Raw genomic sequence first — 9486 nt, forward strand, 5'->3', positions numbered from 1 at the left:
TTTCTATCTTTCTCTCCCTCTGTCTTCCCCTCCTCTCTCCATTTATTCTCTGTCCTATCCAACAATGACGACATCAATAACAACAACAATAACTACAACAATAAAAAAAAGGGAATAAATTTTAAAAAATTGAAATAGGGGGCCAGGCAGTGGCACACCTGGTTGAGCATACACAGTACCAAGCGCAAGGAGCCAGACTCAAGACCCCAGTCCCCACCTGCAGGGGGAAGCTTCATGAGTGGTAGAGCAGGGCTGCAGGTATCTGTCTCTCTCCCTTTCTGTCTCCCCTTCTCAATTTCTGGCTATCTCTACCCAATAAATTAAAAAAAATAAAATAAATAAAAATGTAAAATAATCTGAAAAAGATTAGTGGGCTGGGTGTAATATGGGGATTCATACTTAGTGGAGTTTCTACCCAAACCATATTGCAGGAGTCCATTTGTTGGACACCACAGCATATCCTCACAGAAATCACAAGGTGGAAAGAAAGGCAGTGAGTGAGTGAATGGTTTCTGTAAAGTCTCTGGAGTTCCAGGTACCTGAGAATGGTTAAGAGTTTTACCTGGGGGGCTGGGCAGTAGCACAGCAGGTTAAGCGCACATGGTGCAAAGCTAAGGACCAGTGTAAGGATCCCAGTTCGAGCCCCCCCGGCTCCCCACCTACAGGGGAGTCGCTTCATAGGCAGTGAAGCAGGTCTGCAGGTGTCTGTCTTTCTTTCCCCTCTCTGTCTTCCTGTCCTCTCTCCATTTCTCTCTGTCCTATCCAACAACAATGACAGCAATAACAACAACAACAACAACGACGACGACGATAAACAGCAAGGGCAACAAAAGGGAAAAAATAGCCTCCAGGAGCAGTGGATTCGTAGTGCAGGCACTGAGCCCCAGCAATAACCCTGGAGGCAAAAATAAAATAAAAAGAGTTTTACCTGAGGGGGCCAGGTGGTAGCGCACCAGGTTAAGTGCACATAGTACGAAGCACAAGGACTAGCATAAGGATCCTGGTTTGAGACATCCCCCAACTCCCCACCTGCAGGGGGGTTATTTCACAAGCGGTAAAGCATGTCTACAGGTGTCCATCTTCCTCTCCCCCTCTCTATCCTCCCCTCCTCTCTCAATTTCTCTCTGTCCTATCCAACAACAAAAATGAAAAAGATAGCCTCTAGAAGCAGTGGATTTGTAGTGCAGGCACCAAGGCCCAATGATAACCCTGGAGGCAAAAAGAAAAAAAAAAAAAAAAAAGAGCTTTACCTGAAGTTGCCCACTGATTAGTTGGTTGGCACCCAAGCATAGTGTCTAAAAAATAAAGTCGTGTGGTCCAGGAGGTGGCGCACTGGATAAAGCATTGGACTCTCAAACATGAGGTCCTGAATCCAATCCCTAGCAGCATATATACCAGAGTGATGTCTAGTTCTTTCTCTCTCTCCTCCTTTCTCATTAATAGATAAATAAAATCTTTAAAAATGACTAAATAAATAAAGTCTTTACACCTGAAGTCAAAGCTCTGTTTCTTTCAGTTTAGCTGTGTGGCCCACTCCACACTGCAGGCAGGTTTTCTGTCTTTCAGTCTTGATTTTTCTTTCCCTTATAAAATGGGTTCTCATGCGGTTAACTGAGATAGCACATGGATAAAAATCCTGAGTTCCTGGGCCTGGCACACAGCGAGTCACTAATTTTCAAGACATTTGGCTCAGGACTCCCAAATCCAAATTCATTGTTCTGCCCATCCCATTGCACTGCCTCCAACCAAGGACAAGACCTAGTTTCTCGGTCACAATGATGCTTCCTGCAGTGTGATAGGGACATTGTGTCTTCTAAGATAATGACTAGCAAAAGAACCCAGAGGCAGGAGTGAAAAGCTTGTATATGCTTCTGAGATGTTTCTAAAAATTATTTACTTGTTCATTTATTACTTTAGGAATTAAATTTCTTAAATTTTTTTATTATTTATTTTCTCTTTTGTTGCCCTTGTTTTTTTAAATATTTATTTATTTATGTATTCCCTTTTGTTACCCTTGTTGCTTTATTGCTGTAGTTATTATTGTTGTTGTTGTTGATGTTGTCATTGTTGGATAGAGAGAAATGGAGAGAGGAGGGGAAGACAGAGGGGAAGAGAAAGACAGACACCTGCAGACCTGCATCACCGCCTGTGAAGTGACCCCCCTGCAGGTGGGGAGCCGGGGGCTTGAATCAGGATCCTTACTTGCGCTTAACCCACTGCACTACTGCCCGACCCCTTGGAATTAAATTATTTTAATAACTAGAACCAATGAACTATTTAGTTACTCCTTCAGTAGACAACTATTGCATCTCAGAGTTTAGTCTGAAGAAGGCCAGCTCCAGTGAATCAGAATGTCAGGGACAGTGGGGCACAGGAAGCCTACTTAGTCTTCCCAGATAACTAGTGCACTCTCCACCTTTCTCTCTCTCTCTCTTTCTCTCTCTCTCTCTCTCTCTCTCTCTCTCTCCCTCCCTCTCTCTCTTTCTCTCTCTCTCACCTCTTTACTATCCATAGGCTAACTTATTCATTCTTTTTATTTTAGATGAAGAATGGGTTGGAGATGTTACACAGCAGTAGCACACCAGACTTGCATACCTGAAGTTCCAGGTTCAAGCCCCAGCACTACCATAAGCCGCAGCTAACCATGCTCTGTCTCAACAATACATATTTGAAAAAGAGAAAAGGAGAGGCATCACAACACAGCATATCACTGGTCTCTTTCAATCTCTCTCTCTCTGAAATACTAATACATCTTGAAGAAAAAGAAAGTGAAAGAGAAAAAAGAGGGGCATCACAGCACAAGTGAGAAGCACCACCTTTGCAGCTTTCCCCGATGTAACAGTGCTCCTACTGGGTGCTGGGCCTGAGCCCAGGGCCCGGAGCACAGTAAGGCTAATCGTACCAGGTAAGCTGTCTGTCTCCCAGCTCCCAAGCCCAGGTGTTTGTTTTGTCTTGTTTACCAGAGCATTGCTCAGCTCTGGCATACAGTGTTGCTGGGAATTAAACTTGTGACTTTGCAACCTCAGACATAAAAATAAAAATGTCTGATGCACGACTAATGACACTATCTTCTTGCCCTCCCCAGCCCCCCAGGTGATACTGTTTTTTTTTTTTTAATCATGTTTAATCGGGGAAATAATGATTTACAAGACATGGGTACAGTTTCTCATCTCTCCATGATAGGTGTCAGCACACTAATCCCACCACCAACTTAGGTCTTCCAGCACCATTACACACTGGGCCCCCGGTGCCTTCTCAGCCCTGGCCCCCTCCCCACACTCCAAATCCTTGGCCTGGCTGCAACAAACAACATCCCCCAGGCAATTCCTGAAGACTTCAAGTTTAAGGTCCACTATTTGTTGAATAAACAAAAGGGGCCAGACAACCACTCAAACATATATCCGGCACTGTAGATCAAACCTGGATCCTCACACATGCGACTCCTAAACTTCTGAACCACATCTCCCATGACAAGAACTCACTACCTTTTTCCTCTTTTGTCATATCAAAGACTTAGAAATGCTACTGTACACATGAGAACTGTCTTGTAACACTTTTCCCAATAAGGTGTGTGTGTGTGTGTGTGTGTGTGTGTGTGTGTGTGTGTGTGTGTGTGTGTGTAGATTACAAGATTGTAAGATTACAGTGTATAGTTCCAGACCACAACCATCACCAAAGTTCTATCTCCCCACCCTCCCACCTTGCAAAGATAACCACCACAGTTCTCACAGCTCTTAGAAACAGTTTGCTTGCTTCTGTTTTTGTTTGTTTGTTTCGTTTTGGGAAGTTCATGTGAATCAGATTTCTAGATTCAACATATGAGTGAAACCATCTGGTAGTTGTCTTTCTTCTCTTTACTTATTTCACTCAGCATAATCACCTCTAGTTCCATCCATTTTGTCCCAAAGAACACAATGGCATCTTTTTTTATTGCAGTGTAGTATTCCATGGACTCTTAATCCCATAACTTCTTTAGCCTGTCATCTGATGGTGGACATTTAGGCTGCTTCCACTCTTTGTAAATAATGCAGTTATAAGCATAGGGATGCATTATATCCCTTCAAATTAGTGACTGGGTGTCCACTGGGTAAATGCCCAAGAGTGGTATTGCTGGATCTTAAGGTCATTCCACTTTTATTTGCTTAAAGCCTCTCCTTTAGTCTTCCAAAGCGGCTGCACCAGTTTGCATTCCCACCAGCAATGTAGCAGAATTTTTTTCTTCATAACTTTGCCAAACCTGTCATTTTCTGATTTGTTGACGGAAGCCATTCTCTCAGGTGTGAGATGGTATCTCAGTGTAGTTTTAATTTGCATTTCTTGAAAGATAAGCAGAGCATTTCTTCATGTGTCTGTGGGCCACGTGTAGCTCCTTTTTACATCCCCCTCCTCGCCACCCCCAACCAGAGAACTGCTCATCTCTGGCTTATGGTGGTGATTGAGACTGAACCTGGGACTTTGGAGCCTCAGGCATTAAAGTCATTTGAATAACCATTATGCTATCTCCACCCTAAGCTTACTCTATTTAAAGGAAGATTTTAATCACATAAATCATATAATAAGTTGGATAATAGAAAAAAGAAAGGATATATATTACCATCCCTTCAATCCACCTCCTCCAAGATTTCATTACTACAGTTCAGTAGGTCAGAAGTCTATATGTCATGATTTATTGAGCAAACTAAAATTATTCACCTTGTGATCATATTGTCCTACATATTCCACTAGCCAAATGCTGCCTCAACTGGTTAAACATGGTTATGGAATACTAACAGTTAAAAAAGATAAAATTAAAAAGAACTATCAGGCTCTTTTCACTGGACTATGGATTGAAATCTAAGATATAATAATCTAATTTACTGTGGCAAAAATCTCAGTATACAAAATGTGTTTAGCCTGCTAACAGTTGTTTTAAAAGTGCTACATAGGCAATGGTAGAAACTGCCCCACTTTCCAAAGGTTGGCTGGGTCAGCCTACTGTGCGCTCAAGGAAGACGGGTTTGAAAATCAGTGCAGCCTAGAATGTTCCCAGCTGTGGCCATGGACTATGAGTTCAGACTGACAGGGACTCAGAGGCTGCACAGGCTCCTGTGCAAAATATGAGTATACATGGGTCCTGGGTCAGACTGATGGGGTAAACAGTTAACTATATTTATATATTTTCTTCAACTTTGGGAGCTACCCTTTGCCCTAATCCAACTTTCTAGCCCTTTTCGCTACTCTGACACCGTCTATATGTATGTACCTCTATATCCAAATTTTATATACTTAAATGTCTGGAAGAACACACAAGAAACCAGAGATAGGGTGGAATTTTGGTTGCTGCTAAGGAGAGAAACTTGAAGACTAGGGACATAAACAAGGAAAACTGTTTACAATGCTGCTAAATTTTGAACCATCTGAGCACATTCCTTTTTCAGAAATAAATGAAAGGCAAATGTAAGAGCATGTGCTGCCTGAGTGAGACTGTCTTTAAGCTTCTTGGAATGCACAAGCATCTTTCTCAGCTCATCCCTATGGCTCCCTGCTCCTCAGACTGTCTTTTCACCTAAATCGCCCCTTCCATAGTGTTGATCACTGACCTTGTCCATCCACAGATATATTTTGATCGGACTGTTAAGCCAGACAACCCTGCCAACACTTAACATTCCAGTCCAGAGGCAGCAAGAACACACTTGCAAAATATTCCATGATTTTAGACTTTGGCAAGAAGCAAGGGGTCAGCATGCTTATGTAAGCTGACATTGCTTCTCAAATGGGACGTGCTTGGGAAGGGAAGGTGCCTTCACAGGCGGCAGCGTGACTTACACAGGACCAGAGGCAGCCCCATGGGAGCCAGCAAGGAGAAAACTGATCAGTTTTGCTGAGGGGCCTCAACCAGACCTAAATTAACTGACTTCAGCAAAAGAGAGAAGTAGATTATTAAGAATAATACAAGGGTAACATATGATCCCGCCATTCCACTCCAAAGTATTTACCCAAGAGAAAAGGAAATATTATGTCCCCCTGAAGACTTGTACAGGAATTCTCACAGCAGTTTTATTTGAAATAATCCCAAAAGAGAGAAAAAAAAATGCCCACATATAGCTGAATAAAATGTGTCATATCCACCCAACGAATACTATTCGAAAAGAAATGAACTTAATGCAACAACATAGATAAATCTTAAGACTTATAACTATATTGAGAAAAGACAGACAGAAAAAAAGGCTATATACTGTACGCTTTCAATTATGCAAATCTCTAGAAAATATAGGTAAATCTATAATCGTAGAAAACAGATTAGTGGTTGTTTGGGGATGGGAAAGAGAAGGCTAGGAGGAAAGAATCTGAAAGGGGAAGAAAACTATCACAATTTTTATAATAGTTTCAGGAACATACACATGTGTCAAAACATCAAATTAGGGAGTGGGGCGGTAGCCCAGTGGGTTAAGTGCATGTGATGCAAAGCGCAAGGACCTATGTAAAGATCCAGGTTGGAGCCCCCTGCTCCCCACCTGCAGGGGAGTCGCTTCACAGGCGGTGAAGCAGGTCTGCAGGTGTCTTTCTCTCCCACTCTCTGTCTTCCTCTCCTTTCTCCATTTCTCTCTGTCATATCTAACAATGACAACAACAACAACAATAATAACTACAACAACTATAAAAAAAAGGGGGGAGTCTGGTGGTAGCGCAGCAGGTTAAGCTCACGTGGTGCCAAGTGCAAGGACCAGCATAAGGATCCAGTTCGTGCCCCCAGCTTCCCAACTGCAGGGGTGTCGCTTCACAAGCGGTGAAGCAGGTCTGCAGGTGTCTATCTTTCTCTCCCCCTCTCTGTCTTCCCTCTTCTCTCCATTTCTCTCTGTCCTATCTAACAACGATGATGTCAATAACAACAGTAATTAGAACAACAATAAAAAAACAAGGGCAACAAAAGGGAAAATAAATAAATATTAAAAAAACATCAAATTACACTCTTTAAGTATGTGTAGTTTACTGTATATCAATTATATCTCAGTGAAGTTGGTCATACAAAAAGAATATTGGGCAGTGGGGTCCAGCAGTAGTGCAGCAGGTTAAGCACACGTGGTGCAAAGCGCAAGAACTGGCAGAAGGATCCCTGTTGGAGCCCCCAGCTCCCCACCTGCAGGGAAGTAGCTTCACAAGCGGTGAAGCAGGTCTGCAGGTGTCTCTTTTTCTCTCCCCTTCTGTCTTCCCCTCCTCTCTCCATTTCTCTCTGTCCTATCCAACAATGATGACATCATCAACAACAATAATGACTACAACAAAAATGAAACAACAAGGGCAACAAAAGGGAAAATAAATAATAAAAATTTTTTAAAAAAAGAATATTGGGGTATCAAGTAGAAGTCAAAAAATAGGCTATGCTTTTGAGGGGGTTGAAGGAAATGTATACTTGATTGTAGTGGTAGTTACACTGCATACATCTGTTAGAGCTCATCAAATTGCATTCTCAAAATCAGCAATTTTGTTGCATGCAAATTATTCCTCAATTAAATTGATTTTTTAGCAAATGGGGCATATAAGTGGGCATATACATATACAGAGAATAGGGTAGCAGCTGGACCCCAAGAACATCTGGACCCACCTGCCACTGTGTAAAGGTGTTCTGTCCTCTCTAGCTCTAATCTCCATTCCCCATATGTACCCATCCATCACTCTTTCTCTACACTTCCTTTCTGATTCTGTTCCAGTCTTCCTGTCTCTCTCTGTCTCTGTCTCTCTGCTTCTCTGCCTCTCTCTCTCTCTCTTTCTCTCTCTCTCTCCAGAGCACTACTCAGCTCAGGCCTACAGTAGTGTGGGGGATTGAACCTGGATATCTGGCATAATAGTCTTTTGTATAACCATGATGTTATTTTTCTGGCCTCTGGTCCAAAAGACAGAATATTTAAGTACCAATATTTTCTGATCTATATAACTTAAGGTTCAGGCATCCAAAAAATAAGGACTTAAAAGCATGAAGTCCAGGAGCTGGGTGATGATGCACCCGGTTGCGTGCACACATTAACATGTGAAAGAACCCAGGTTCAAGCCCGATTCCCACCTACAGGGAGGAAGCTTCTTGAGCAGTGAAGCAGGTCTGCAGGTGTCTTTCTTTCCCCCCCTCTCTTACTCCCTCCTCCTCTCTCAGTTTCAGTCCTAGCAAATAAAATGGGGCAAGAGAATTGAGATCCCGGGTGTATCCCTGAGAGTACCATATGAGCCAGAGTGGTGCTCTGGTTCTCTCAAATAAATAAATAAATAAATAACTTGTGGGAGGGCTAGAGAGATAGCATAATGGCTATGCAAAATGACTTTCATTACTGAGACACCAAAGGTCCCAGGTTCAATCCATAAGCTAGAACTGAGCAGTATTCTGGCAAAAAAAAAAAAAAAAAGCTACAGGAGATAAAAGAATCCAATGTAGTTGGAATATTGTGAGAAGAATGGAAGGAGATGAGCCCAAGTCAGGAAGGGCCTTGTAGTTGAGGGAGAAGAATCTGCATTTGCATTTTATTTCCGGTGTCTTAGGAAGTCTCTGGAGCAACTGAAACAGAGAACTAGCTTGATGCGATTTTTCCTTTTTATCTCATCATCAGCAGTTCGTTGCTCTGGACCAATAGTTCAAATAGAAAGAGAGAAACAGAAACAAAGGGAGAGTAGGAAAGGCACCACAACACCAAAGCTTCCCTCAGTGCAGTGGGGGGCTAGGCTTGAGCTCAGATTGTACACATGCAAACAGGCTCCCTTTCAGTTGAGTTGTCTTTGAGCCCTGATGTGATTTTTTTTTTCCATCTCTTTTGGCTGCAATGGGATGAATCAGTTGTAGTGACACAGGCACATATTGAAGGTACAATCAACTTACTAATGGACTGAATCATGGAGAAGAAAAGAGAGGGAGGAGGGAAAGGATGATGTGTATATGGGTATATGGGTATATGGGACAGGGGAAGAGGAAGAGGGAGAGAATTGGATACATGCAGCAATACAGCAGGAACAAAGTCCTGCTTACTAACAAGGCATTTCTAGCCATGATCAGGAGGTTGAGGGTGGGGATGGAGTGAATAAGAAATCAAAGTAATATGTCTTTTCTCCTCCTCTTCCCCTTCTCTTTCCTTCTTTCTTCCTTTCACTTCTTTTTTTATCAGAGCACTGCTTAGCTCTGCCTTATAGTGATGTGGGAGACGGAACCTGGGATCTTAGAGCCTCAGGCATTTTGTCTTTTGCATAACCACTGTGCTATCTCCCCAATCCTGTGTCTACTTTGAATTCCTCTCTGAGGGGAATCTGGCAGTAGCACAGCAGGTTAAGCGCACGTGGCGCAAAGCGCAAGAACCGTCATAAGGATCCCGGTTCGAGCCCCGGCTCCCCACCTACAGGGGAGTCGCTTCACTGGGTCTGCAGGTGTCTATCTTTCTCTCTCTCTCTCTATCTTCCCCTCCTCTCCCCATCTCTATTCGATCCAATAACCTATCCAACAACAATGATATCAATATCCAACAACAACGATAT

The sequence above is a fragment of the Erinaceus europaeus genome, chromosome 13, assembly GCF_950295315.1.
Source record: "Erinaceus europaeus chromosome 13, mEriEur2.1, whole genome shotgun sequence".
NCBI lineage: Eukaryota > Metazoa > Chordata > Mammalia > Eulipotyphla > Erinaceidae > Erinaceus > Erinaceus europaeus.